This window comes from Lissotriton vulgaris, chromosome 11 (assembly GCF_964263255.1).
Source record: "Lissotriton vulgaris chromosome 11, aLisVul1.2, whole genome shotgun sequence".
In the NCBI taxonomy this organism is placed as follows: domain Eukaryota; kingdom Metazoa; phylum Chordata; class Amphibia; order Caudata; family Salamandridae; genus Lissotriton; species Lissotriton vulgaris.
Window position 1 is genome coordinate 76,140,970 of NC_141699.1, and position 13,277 is coordinate 76,154,246.

Sequence of the window (13,277 nt, forward strand, 5' to 3'; positions counted from 1 at the left end):
ACCGAAATTAAACTACGTAAAATTTTCCCTTCCGCAGAGTTTAAAAAACTCCACTTTTTTAGATCAACTAACTCAATTCCGTATAACAGGGAGGCCGGAACTTTCGCTCTGAAAACATCTAAAAGAATAGAAAAATGCCTTCTACCTGTGGCTTTATACAGGGAAACTAAACTCTTTCCCTGCGAAATAGCCTTCCGAGAGTTAGTGTCAATGTGTTGTTTGTCACTTAAGTTATAGGTGACAATTTTGCCTAGGAAGGTATAAGATTTCACACATTCCAGTTTTTTCCCCCCCGCAACCCATGGATAGTTAGGGCATTTAGGCTTCTTTCTACCGGAGAAACAAATCACCTTGCTTTTTGCCGTGTTTATTGATAAGAAATGGCTTTCAGCATAATCAGAGAGTGCATGCAACCGATTGTTCAGGCCCTTTGGCGTGAGATCCAAAATCAGGATGTCGTCTGCATACATAAGACATGCAATTGCAACTCCACCCAAGGACGGGGCAATGCCGGTGCAAGCAGAAAGAGTGATGGGTAAGTCAACTGTATATAAGGAAAATAGCAGTGGAGCCAAAAGGCAACCTTGCTTCAACCCGTTGGCAGTGGGGATTAATTTAGATACACCACGTTCACCTCCAAGTAGAACTCTGCACCAAGTGTCAGAATAGAGGGCGCGAATTAACTTAATAAGGGATGAGGGCATACCTAAGTTAGATAACTTTCTCCACAACAAATTTCTATCTACCTTATCAAAGGCGGTGGAGAAGTCAATAAAGGCGCCATATACCTGACCACCACGGACTTTCACATATTTTTCATTAATAACTTGCAATGCAGTCAGGTTATCTAAAGTTCCATGATTTTGTCTGAAACCTGTTTGCTCCATGGGAAGGATTTTATGTTCAACTACCCATTGATTCATTAAAATAAGCACACATTTTGCAAAGACCTTACCAATGGCATCAAGCAAGGCAATTTGGCGATAGTTTTGTGGTAGATCTCTTGCCCCTTTTTTATATAAAGGGACAATAATGCTTCCTTTCCAGGAGGGGGGGACTGTTCCGCTAGAGAAACAAAATTTAAATACTGGAAAGAGTATTTTGCTCCAAAGTTCACTCTGGTTTTTTAATACTGAAATTGGGATTTTATCAGGACCCATCGCACCAGAGGAACGCATATTCTTAATGGCACATTCAATTTCCTTTTCCGTTGGACAGTCAAGTATACGAGGAACATTATCAGAATCAACATTAAAAACATGGGAATTATTGTTACTGTACAACTTCTCGATATAATGAACCCACACCTGTTCCTCTATGGCAATAGGCGAAGGACAGGCTCTGGTACCACAACCTTTGCCAATTAAGGACCAGAATATCTTGGCTTGACCATTATAAGAAGCTTCCCTCAGTTGGATCCAGAGGGCATCTTCCTTAGAACGTTTTAAGCGGGCCTTAAGCCTAGCTCTCCTTCTTTTTAAAATAAACAACTTAGACTTAGCTTCTTGAGAGAAGAGTAAAAATTGCCCCCTTACAACTTTGTTTATTTCTCTGTTTAAAGCCCGTAAAGAATGAGGGACTACGGGAGATTGTTTCACACCTGGTTTCTTTTTTGCACTAACAGTCACAGAATCTAAAAAATTGTTAAAACACAACAGCTCTCTCCCTTCCCAGAGGGGTAAATTCTCAACAGTAAAATTCAAAAGAGGCACCAGATTTTCAACAGTACAAGAGTTCCAAAAACATTTCCCTGAGCTGGAATCAAAATTCACAGAATCTGTATCCAGACTCCACGGATCCACTTTCGGAAGATTAATAGAGACAGAAAGCATCAATGCATTATGGTCACTAAGATTAGTCTCAATGACCTTCATATCCTTCAATAAGTGAAAACCTGCATAATCTACCGTGATAAAATCAATAATAGAATTTCCCTTATTAGATTTGCGAGTATAAGCCGCCGGGATATCAGATGGAAGCCTCCCATTTACTATTAAGCATTCAGCTTTAAGTAAACCATCTAATATAAGTTTACCTCTTTTGTTAGTTTTAATTTTGGGGGGAAACTGGGCAGATGGTATATTCAAAGACTCTTCCAGTGGAATATTTCTAAACAACTCCAACCCACAGTTGGATATATTACAATTTAAATCCCCAAACATTAACACATGCGGAGTTGGGGAAATATCCAACACTTTAGTTAAAAAAGTGAACAGAGTTTTTAGACCAGCATTAAAACTACAATTGGGGGGGATATAAATATTTACCACAATCAACAATCTATTAGGGCAATCTTCAAATACATCTTTTAGCGTTATTGCTAGGAACAGTTTTCCTGGATCTAAATAATGTGAATAGTTCCATTGCAATCTGTTAGATAACAAACATGCTAACCCTCCCTTAGCATGGCCCCTTCTAGTGCTGGTTGCACTGCAATCCAAAACAAAATAGTCTTTTTCCAAGGCTAATCTTCCTTCAACCCATGTTTCCTGCAAACAGATTATATCTGCTTTTAGAGAATGTAGCAAACCCAATTTCTCCTTATAATCCTTGAATCCGGCCGAGTTCCATGAGATAAATTTCAGCTCTCTGTTAAAAATTGGAATGTTGTTTAGAACCAGGAGCTGATTTACTCGCTAGAACACCGGGTAACCAACTCCATTTAGATTGATCATCCTTCACTGTCTGCTTAAGGGGAGGGTTTTTATATGAAACAAGTCTTTCATTCCTAGCCACACAGATTTTTAAGTCCTCTGATCTGAGATTAGACCAATCCGACAGCGGCACTTCCATATTAGAGGGAAGTGATAATAAAGAATTAGCAAAAATACTTTGAGTACGTTTTTCCCCAAAGTAAGGCATAACATCAATCCCTCTAACTTGTAATTCTTCAGCCCACTGTAGAACAAGATTTAACACAACTTTCGAATGAAATTTCACCCTTGTTGATCTTAATGGTTTCCCCATGTTGGAGTTAAGGAGAAGTACAATGTCTAGATCGGACGTTTGAATTAATTTCAAACTTTCGATCTCTTTAAAACATAACAATAGGGCGGATCTGTTTAAAATTAAATCTGGTTCAAATAAGGGAGAAAAATCGAGATAAAACGTATCCACATTTATTTTCTCTTTTGGGACAATAACTGTCGTTGAGGATGGAACCTGAAACGGTGTAGCTGTAGGATTCAAGGAGGACGGGCACAGGATGACAGGAGGGGAGGTAACCTTAGAAGTAATTTGACAAGATCCTGCTTTAACATTACAATAAGAAAAAGGATTGGCAGAAGAGTAGGAAACCTTGGGAAGGAAAGGATTAGTGAAGCTTATAGGACCTAAACCAGTGGAAGGAGCGTCTTCTTTGGGTGAGACAACCCTAACTTCTACATGAGAGGTAGGAGACTGCTCCACCTGTGGGGAATCGTCTATACTTAATTCAACATTCTTATCAAAAAGAAGTTTCCTCTGTCTTTTTTTAGCGAACCTTCGGATGGGTTTCCTCTTCTTCATTCTACTCTTTTTGTATTTCAAGGGGCTCACTTTTCCCATCAAACCCGTATTTACTTTAGGAATCTCCTCTTCTTTACTTGATGGCAAGGAGAAAATCGGAAAAAGGGAAGGAATTTCGGATTTAGGAATGGGAGGGGAAGTTACTATTACCTCTATCTTGTCACTAATTGGAGCTATACAATTAGCGCCAGCCGAAACCACTTTAGAAGGATTGGTGACAGCTAAGAGAACTACAGGCTTCTTTTCCTTTTGATCGTCTGCCAACGGAGAAGATAGAGCTGAATTCAAAACTGCCGAAGCGGAGAGAGCGCTTATTTTCGGCGGCACCAACAGAGAAGCCGATGGTATGGGGAGATCTGGCACTAACTCCCTTTTACTTAACAAGAGAACTTGCAAAATTTGTGTTACAGTGTCAAAAATACATTCCGAACCTCCCACAAACTTTTCAAGTAAACTTAGAATTGAAGAAAGAATTGATTCTAAAGAGGACAAAGAATTAGAAATTAACCTCCCATTAATATTTGGAGACCCCTCAGCTGAATTATTCAACACTGGACCTGAGCAGGATGTAAAATTTAATTGAGGAAGGGAAAAATCTAATTTATTAGAGGGTGTGCTACTTAGAGGACCGGTACTTGAAATCGTTATTGCTTCCTCTAAGGGCTCACAATAAAGATACCGAGCTGGCGGCCCTGCAACAGGAAATCATTCGTTTGCATGACCAACAGGTAGATCTTCAACTTCACATGGAGGACCTGGAGAATCGTTCAAGGCGCCACAACATACGTATTAGGAATGTTGCCATATCCGATGCCACTCAGGACACGTTCCGCTATGCCAGAGAGCTCTTCAATCATGTGCTGGGGAGGCCACTGTACTCGAAACTCCATCTGGACAGAGCACACAGAACGGGACCTCCTCGGGCTTCGCCGGTGGCCCCTCCGGACATTTTGGCCTGTGTCCAGGATTTCCGCACGATAGAGCAGATACTACAAAACGCATGACAGAAGCATCCGATCTCATTCCAGGGCACGTCGCCGCTGCTGTTCCAGGATTTGGCGGCCCTCACATTACATAAGCGCCGTCTCTTTAAACCAGTCACGACCCACCTACAGGTGAAGAATATACCATACAGCTGGGGTCACCCCTTCCGTCTGGTCTTTCGGCTAGAGAACAAACAGTACCAACTCCGATCACTCTCGGAGGCCTGCAGTCTGTTGAGCATTGAACAACCGGAAGAGGAGGATGAGACCTGGAGAGCCACATCAGAGACGGATGAGCAGAGGCCCCAATGGCGCCAGCAGCGGCAGAGGAAGAAAGTGAAGAAACCTCCAGCGACGGAAATTGCAGCCGGTCAACGGGCGGCGGTGGAGGCAGTGGCAGTTGATGGTGGTGCTGAGCCCACAGGATGAGGGCTCACGAAGAATTATTGGCAGATCTACCCGTTCAATCCGAGCGGCTGTTGGCGGGAGAGTGCTCCCGGACAAATACATAAGACTACCCCATGCTGGGTGCTTTTTTTTCCTTTTCATCTCAGGATGAAGGACTACATCAGTTTGAGAGGGTGGGGCGGGAAGGGGTTGGGGTTGAAGGTTTGGTCCATGGCTCATTTTTTGGGAGGGTTGGTCCTTCCTCCGGGACTCGAGGCACAGCCGTGGGACTGGGGTCTTAAATGTTTGAAGATCTTACAGGGTGGTTACCACAGCGGGGTCACGAACAAGTATGGCTAGATGCCGAGGAGTGAGAGAACTATTCTCACTTTAAACGTGAGAGGATTGAACAACCACGTCAAGCGCAAAGCAACACTGCTGCAGTTAGAACAGTCCCAAGCGGACATTTGCCTCCTACAGGAGACACACCTTTTGGGCAGGGATTGTCATCGGCTTAAATCCAACAGATTCCCCCTTCAATTTTTCTCTTCAAGCCCTGACAAAAAGGCGGGGGTGGCGATCGTGGTGACACAAAAGTTTAGAGAGAAGGTGCTGGGCAAGACCGCCGAAATTCAAGGCCGCCTACTGGTATATAGGTTTGCAGTGAAGGATGTGACGTATACGATTGGCACGATTTACGGGCCCAATGAAGGGCAGGAAAAATTCTTTCACAGGGCACTTACCGACATCACAGACACAACAGACTGTCACCTCTTGTTGGGTGGGGACCTGAATTTAGTTTTTGACAACACCCTGGATAGGTCCTGTCAACGCACCACACATGTGGGAGCGCTCTGGGACTTGGGTCTGACCCGAGTGAGGGATTTGGGCTTGGTGGACCTTTGGCGCTCGTTTCACCCTGGAGAGCGGGATTACACATATTTTTCGGCTACCCATAAAACCTACGCGCGACTAGACTACTTGCTCGCTTCCACAGCCACCCAAGCCCTTGTCTCAAGTGTTGACATAGGCACAGCTTCCATCTCCGATCACGCGCCGGTCACAGTCAGCCTCTCCGTGCCTACAGAGCAACTCTCTCATAGAGTGTGGCGCCTCCGAGAATCACTACTGCAGAGGAAAGGGGTGACAGCCAAAATCCAAAGCGTAATAACAGACTACCTTACTCACAATAGCAACACTGACACCACCTTGGCCACACAGTGGGCCGCACTGAAGGCTGTCCTCAGGGGGGAGTTTATTTATGTCGCGACAGCAGAGAATGCGGAACGACAAGTCAAAAGAGACGAGCTTACACGACGGACCAGGGAACTCAAACAAATACACAGAAGGACAGGGGCCCGAGAGTATGGTGGCAACTGAGAGTGGCCCGCCAACAGCTTGCAGCCTTAGACCTGGACATGGCCGAATACGCCGCCTTGCGATTGCGTCATGAGTACTATACGGGTGGGGACCGCTCCGGGCGCCTTCTGTCGCATAAGTTACGCGAGGTCACGCGGAAGCAGGAGGTAAGGGAACTGAGAGGGCAGACCTCTGACAACACCAAAAGGGCCTTCCATCTGCTTGAAAAGGCTGCCCGCACGGTGGGGGAGTATATGATGTTGGCCATAGATGCTGAGAAGTCATTTGATAGGGTACACTGGCCCTACTTAGAAAAAGGTGTTACTGAAGGCAGGCATGGGACCCAAATTCCGAACCAGGGTGTTGAACTGCTACAAGTTCCCCTCTACTTCGGTACGGGTAAATGGCTGCACGCCGCCCAGGTTCAAGATAGAGCGAGGAACCAGACAGGGTTGCCCGCTATCACCCCTGTTGTTTGCCATTTATATGGAGCCTCTTGCGCAACTACTCCAGTCGGATCCGGAGGTACAAGGGATCAAGTTTGGGGGGGACTTCCACACCATAAGCCTGTATGTTGATGATGTGTTAATATCACTGTCCAAACCTCGTAGCTCCCTTCCAGCATGTATTGCTGACCTCACACAGTTTGGCCGGATCTCGGGCTTCAAGTTCAATATGACTAAGTCGTTGGCCCTTGACCTGTCATTAGAGGCAGACACTCGCACCCACCTGCAAGCGGCGTTTCCCATACAGTGGGCATCGGAGTCGGTCCCCTACCTGGGGATTCAACTGGCGCCTTCCTTACAGATCTCCGTAGAGATTAACTATGGACAATTGCGGCGGAAAATCCGGCGTGAGTTGGGGCAGTGGAAGCACTACCCTATATCTTGGCTGGGCAGAGTCGCAGCGGTCAAGATGACGATTCTCCCTCAAATTCTATATCTCTTCCGCACAATTCCCCTTGCTCGCCGCGAGGATGGATAAAACGATCCAATCGGAATTGACGAGGTTTATATGGAATAGGAGGAAGCCTCGCCTGAAGCTACGGATAGCTATTCTAGCACCGGAACTAGGCGGGATAGGGATCCCGTGTAGGAGAGTAGGGTCTGCAATCCTATGATCACCCAGATTTTTTTGCTTTTGTTTCACTGGTTTACGACTTTCTCTGGCTGTGGGCCTGCCAATCAGACCCACAGCCTGGCTGTTCTCTTTCTAAATTACGAGATGTACCCTAGGTGCATTTACCAATTGGTACTGGGCCACCTTATCAGACCCTGTAACTCAGGGCATAGGTGTACCCAGGGCCGCCAGGGGCTGCAGCATGTATTATGCCACCCCTGGCTGGCCTCCTAAATTTGACACAACTGGCTGCATGACAGCTGGGGCGAAGTCGTGTAATCACCCTTTGCTTTAGATATAGTAGCCCTATATCTAACCCTCCAATGGACACCCGAGTTCCTATCAGTCACTCCTATAGCAGGCCTTGACAATCCTGAAGGCAGAGTGCATGGGCTCGTGTGAACTAAGCTCTGGCCCGAGCCGAGCCCGGTTGCAGCTTGCGGAATCAAGACCCAATGGCTGTTCCATGATAACGCGTACCATATCGGTAACTTCGGTGTCGCGTTATCAAGACATGTCGAGTAAGGTGTCATACGAATCGGGATGCTGCCCTCTCACCAACTCTGGCGACGAGGTTAGCATTCCGCCCTTCTAGAGAGACACGACATGTACGTAACTGTGAACCCCGGTTAAAGTTAACGAAAGCCTCAGCTCCACAAAATGGTTGCTGCCACTACAGACACGAGTCTGACCTCCTGCTGCTGGGAGTCCTTCCAGCGAGGAGCGCTTGGACAAAGGGTTTCCTGTCGAGGGCGGTGTTCGCACCGTCCCAGACAGGGTTTGTGTATTCTGGGTAGGTAGGGCTTTTGCGAGAAGGTGACTGCGGAGTGGCACCCCGGTGCTCACTACGCATCTGCCGGTTAGAACCAGTTCCAGGGGCGACAGCCCTGGCCTGGGGAAAGCCCGGCAGGGGAGAGGGGTGTAACTACCCCCCTTCCTGGTCCCACCCTTAGGGCAGGACCTAGTCATGTACCCACCCCTTGATTTAGGATAAAGGCCGGAGCGGGGACCCTTCCAAATTAGATCATCTTTGAATCAAGAATACTTTCTACGAAAGGACTTCAAGACTCTTCTCAAGATTTCTCCCTTGTGGCTAAGGAGTAGTCACCCTGCATCAGCGGGCACCATCTAAGAACTCTGCGGTTTGCTGTAAGTCCTTCCTCAGGAATCCGACGGCCCAGCTCGACGAGAAACCGGCTTCCCTGGCACCTCTGACCTCTACCCACGTCATCAGCTCAGCTGTGATCTGTGGGTGCGACGAGACCTCGAGGGACCGGCCATCATCAGAACCTGCACGCTCTTAAAAACCAGCACGACCATCGAGGTAACTCTCTGGTGAGTGCTCTGGGGTCCGAGAAGCCCCGACCCTGAGCCGCTCCAGCACCGAAGTGCAGTCTCCCAGCATCTCCACGATCTGCGTGGGGCCCTTCTGCTCGCTGCTCAGCACGTTGTCTGGTCACTAGCCGCTGGCTTGTGCCCTTCTGTGACGACAACCGAGAATCAACACTGCCGGTCTGGTTGCTCCAGACTGGCCCTTGCTTCCATCTTTTTGAGAAGCACCCCGGACCCTCCTGGTCCACTCAAGACGCCGACAGCGACATCCGTCGTGGGACAGCTCGCACCTCCACCGTGGTCGCCGACAACGCCTCCTGGTCCGTGAGACTGCAGAGCCTAGCGTCGCCCACTCACCTGGTCGAGGTGACGGCCAACTGGTGCCTTCCTGGTACCCTCTGACTACTGGCTAGTAGTACGAACTTGGTCCCCTCTGCTTTCAGGTTTCATCAATCTCCGATCCAGGCTTGGATCTCTAAGAACTATTCATCACTGGTCGCCGGCCAGCAACTCCTTTTCTTCCGGCTCCTGGCTCGTCAGCGAAGACCCCGACACCTGTAAGACTTGCAGCCGCAGCCCTTGTGGCTAGGTAACTCGGCATTTCGGTGCCTGCATAGCCTCCTTACTCTAGGGTCCCGAGTCCCTCGCTTCCGACTTGCCTTAACCTTTCCGTGTCCCCGGACACTTGTTCTAAACTGTGCACTTGAAGTATTTGCTAAAGAGATTTGGTTTGTGCTTAGTACCCTGTCCTCATAAAGAGTACAGGGCTGTTGTGATTCTTAATAAATATATATTGTTTATTTTCATAACACTTGTGTGGTGTCCTTTCACTGGGTGTTCAAGGGGTACATGTGTGGTAAACAGCTGGCTTAACGCGCCCTCTCGAGTCTTTAGCCTTAGACTGCTCGTATCCACGCTACTAGGATAGCTGGTCTATAGGTTGACTTACAACCAAACACCATAAGGGTCGTTGGAACGATACATAGCGGTCGCTAGAATAGCGAACGTTGCATATCGGGCCAACTTCTCACATTGGTGAGCAGCGGTTGGGATTTGAGCTTGCTGTTGTTTTACCACACGTATCCTAAGAATATCTTGTTGAAAGATCACACAAGTACTGCTAGTACATATAACTAAAGCTTAGAATACTCTGAGTTCTACTGAACCAGCTGTTGTAGCTCCTCAAGGCTTAGCACACCTTGGCTACAACTCTTAGCAAGGGAAAAGTAGGCAAACACATAGTGTAGGTAGGTGCATCACTTACACCACACTAGAAACAGTATGTCGGACAAAGGAGGAAACTCTGAGTCTCCCCTTGTGTCAGTTGACCCTCCACAGGTCATCCCGTCAAGATATACTGCGCTTAACTTCCATGAGTTACGACAAGTATGTACCTCTAGGAAAATTAAGCAAGGGGCTAACCCCACCACCTCCTTTCTGATTGGTCTCCTAGAGACTTATGATGCCAGAAAGGCTGAGAAGCTTCTTAGCCCTTCTAATCCAGAAGGAGGCATGCCTCCCCTCGAGGGAACCCGGGGCGATCCTGACCTCATCCACCTCGCAACTGAGAACGAAGACGGCGAGGAGGGTGAGGATGAGGATCTCTCTGGGGACGAGGCAGATAAGGGACAGGTAGAAGTCGCCAGACTGACACGGTCCAACTTAAGCAGACATGATAGTGGTACTGGGGGACCCCCGGCGCTACTGTCAGGTGCGCTTAACATTGGGAATGGACGAGTTAGGTCTCTGTCAAGAGGCTCTAGCAGATCTGTTCGAACCAATGGCTCTCGCAACTCTTCTCAAAGAGGGATGACGTCCCCTCAGAGGAGAGTGTACGAAGCTAAGGAAAGGGCAGCTAATCTGAGGATCGAAAGGGAAGAACTTGCCCTGGCCAAGGAAAAGCTTGCTTTTGCTAGAGAGCAACAGTTAAGTGGGGCAGTCCCCACTGGTGGCAGCAATGTACCTAGTAATAGGGAAAAGAGTTTCGATACGAAACACCTTGGGAAGATAGTGCCCCCCTTTAAGCAAGGGGACGACATCCACAAATGGATTACTGCTTTGGAGAGGGCCTGCACTGTGCAAGGTGTTCCCCAGAGTCAGTGGGCAGCTATCTTGTGGCTCTCCTTTGAAGGTAAAGGAAGAGACAAGCTTCTCACCACAAGGGTAGAGGACGCTAACAATTACCAAGTCTTGAAGAATACACTCGTTGAAGGGTTCGGCCTAACCACTGAGCAGTACAGGGTGCTGTTCAGGGATACCCAGAAAACGCAGGCTCAAGACTGGTCTGATTTTGTCGATTGTGCCACTAAGGCTTTTGAGGGCTGGTTGCTGGGCAGTAAGGTTACTGATTACAAAGGATTGTACAATTTGATGATGAGAGAACAAATTTTAAACAATTGTCAGAACCAGTTGTTGCATCAGCATCTTGTCGACTCGGATCTGACCTCTCCCCAAGAATTGGGACAGAAGGCAGACAAATGGGTTCGTACGAGAGTTAAGCAGAACCAGGGCCAGAATCAAGGTGGTCAGAAGAAAGCAGACCAGAAGGGTAAAGATTCTAAGGGGGAACAAAATGACCAGAAGTCTTCGACAGGTCCCCAACAACCCAAAGAGGGTGGGGGTCAGGCTCCCCAAAAGAAGAAAGAAGGCCAATCCAAACGATGGTGCCAGTACTGTAAAAGTAAGTCTCACTGGTTTAGTGAGTGCACCAAGAAAGGAGGAGGGCAGCCTCCTGCCACTGCAGCCCCTAAGGCACCTGTGCCCCCTAGTACAGCCAGCAGTGGTAGTGCACCTCCCAAGGGTTTAGTAGGGTTAACCCTGGGTTCTGAGGGGCGTGACAACTTAGTTGGTACACTCACTCAGGCCGTCCTTGTCAGTACAGGGGACGTGGACGTGTCCCCTGACGTAAGCCCCAATACGTTGGGCAAATACAGACAGACGCCTTTCATCAATGGAAAGATGGCTCAGGCCTATAGGGACACTTGTGCCAGCGTCACCATGGTGACGCCTGACTTTGTGGACCCTGGACAGATCATGCCAGGTACAGAATTCCTGGTGACCAATGCAAGCAATGTCACTACCAATCATAGTATGGCAATTGTAGCTTTCTCCTGGGGAGGGGTAACTGGCCAAAAGAAGGTTGTAGTTAGTCCAGACCTCCCAGTGGATTGTTTGTTGGGCAATGATTTGGAGTCGTCACAATGGTCAGAAGTGGAGCACCGGACTCACATGGAAATGTTAGGTTTGCCAGCACATGTGTTCGCTGTGACTAGGTCACAGGTCAGGAAATGCCCCACTGAACAGGTGCTGGATCCTGGAACAACGGACCAGACACCTCCCAAGAAAAAGAGCAGTAGGGTTAAGGCTGCGCCTTCCCCCTTGCCCCAGGTCGAGGATCAAGTCTCAGAGGAGGCTGACCTACAGGAATTGAGGGAAACTGAGCCGAGGGAGTTCGAACTTGATCAAGTTGAATTCTTGGGCTCAGGGGGACCCTCAAGGGAAGATCTGGGGAAGGACCCGTTAGACTGCCCTTCTCTTGAACCCCTCAGACAGCAGGCTGCTGCTGAGGCTGCTGGGAACGCCACAGGTACCCACAAGGTATACTGGGAAGATGGACTCCTGTACACTGAGTCAAGAGACCCCAAGCCTGGCATGACCAGGAGGCTGGTCGTCCCCTTGTCTCAGCGTGGTTTCCTACTTACCTTGGCCCACGAGATTCCCTTAGCAGGTCACTTAGGCCAGACGAAAACGTGGGACAGGCTTGTCTCGCACTTTCACTGGCCTCACATGAACGAAGATACCAAGGAGTTTTGCCGCTCCTGTGTCACTTGCCAAGCCAGTGGTAAGTCAGGTGGCACGACAAAGGCCCCCCTTATACCAATGCCTGTGGTGGGGGTGCCCTTTGAACGGGTGGGGATCGACATCGTCGGTCCCATGGAACCACCGACAGCATCAGGGCACAAGTTTATACTGGTGGTAGTGGATCATGCCACCAGGTATCCTGAAGCTATTCCCCTTAGGACCACTACAGCACCTGTTGTGGCAAGAGCCCTAGTTGGAGTATTCTCCAGAGTGGGCTTCCCTAAGGAGGTCGTCTCCGACAGAGGTGCAAACTTTATGTCGAGCTACTTAACTGCTATGTGGAAGGAATGTGGTGTCAACTACAAGTTCACTACACCCTATCATCCACAATGCAATGGGCTTGTTGAGAGATTCAACAGGACCCTAAAAGGGATGATTCATGGACTACCGGAAAAGCTTCGGCGTAGATGGGACGTCCTGATTCCCTGCCTCTTGTTCGCCTACAGAGAAGTCCCACAGAAGGGGGTTGGCTACAGCCCTTTTGAACTTTTGTACGGGCATCCTGTAAGAGGACCCCTGTGTTTGGTGAAGGAAGGATGGGAGAGACCTCTCAAAAAGCCTGCAACCAACATAGTGGACTATGTGCTCGGCCTCCGCTCGCGGATGGCTGAATACATGGAGAAGGCATCCGAAAACCTTAAGGCCAGCCAAGAACTCCAAAAAACTTGGCATGACCAAAAGGCTGTCTTGACTGTTTACCAGCCCGGACAGAAGGTGTGGGTGTTGGAG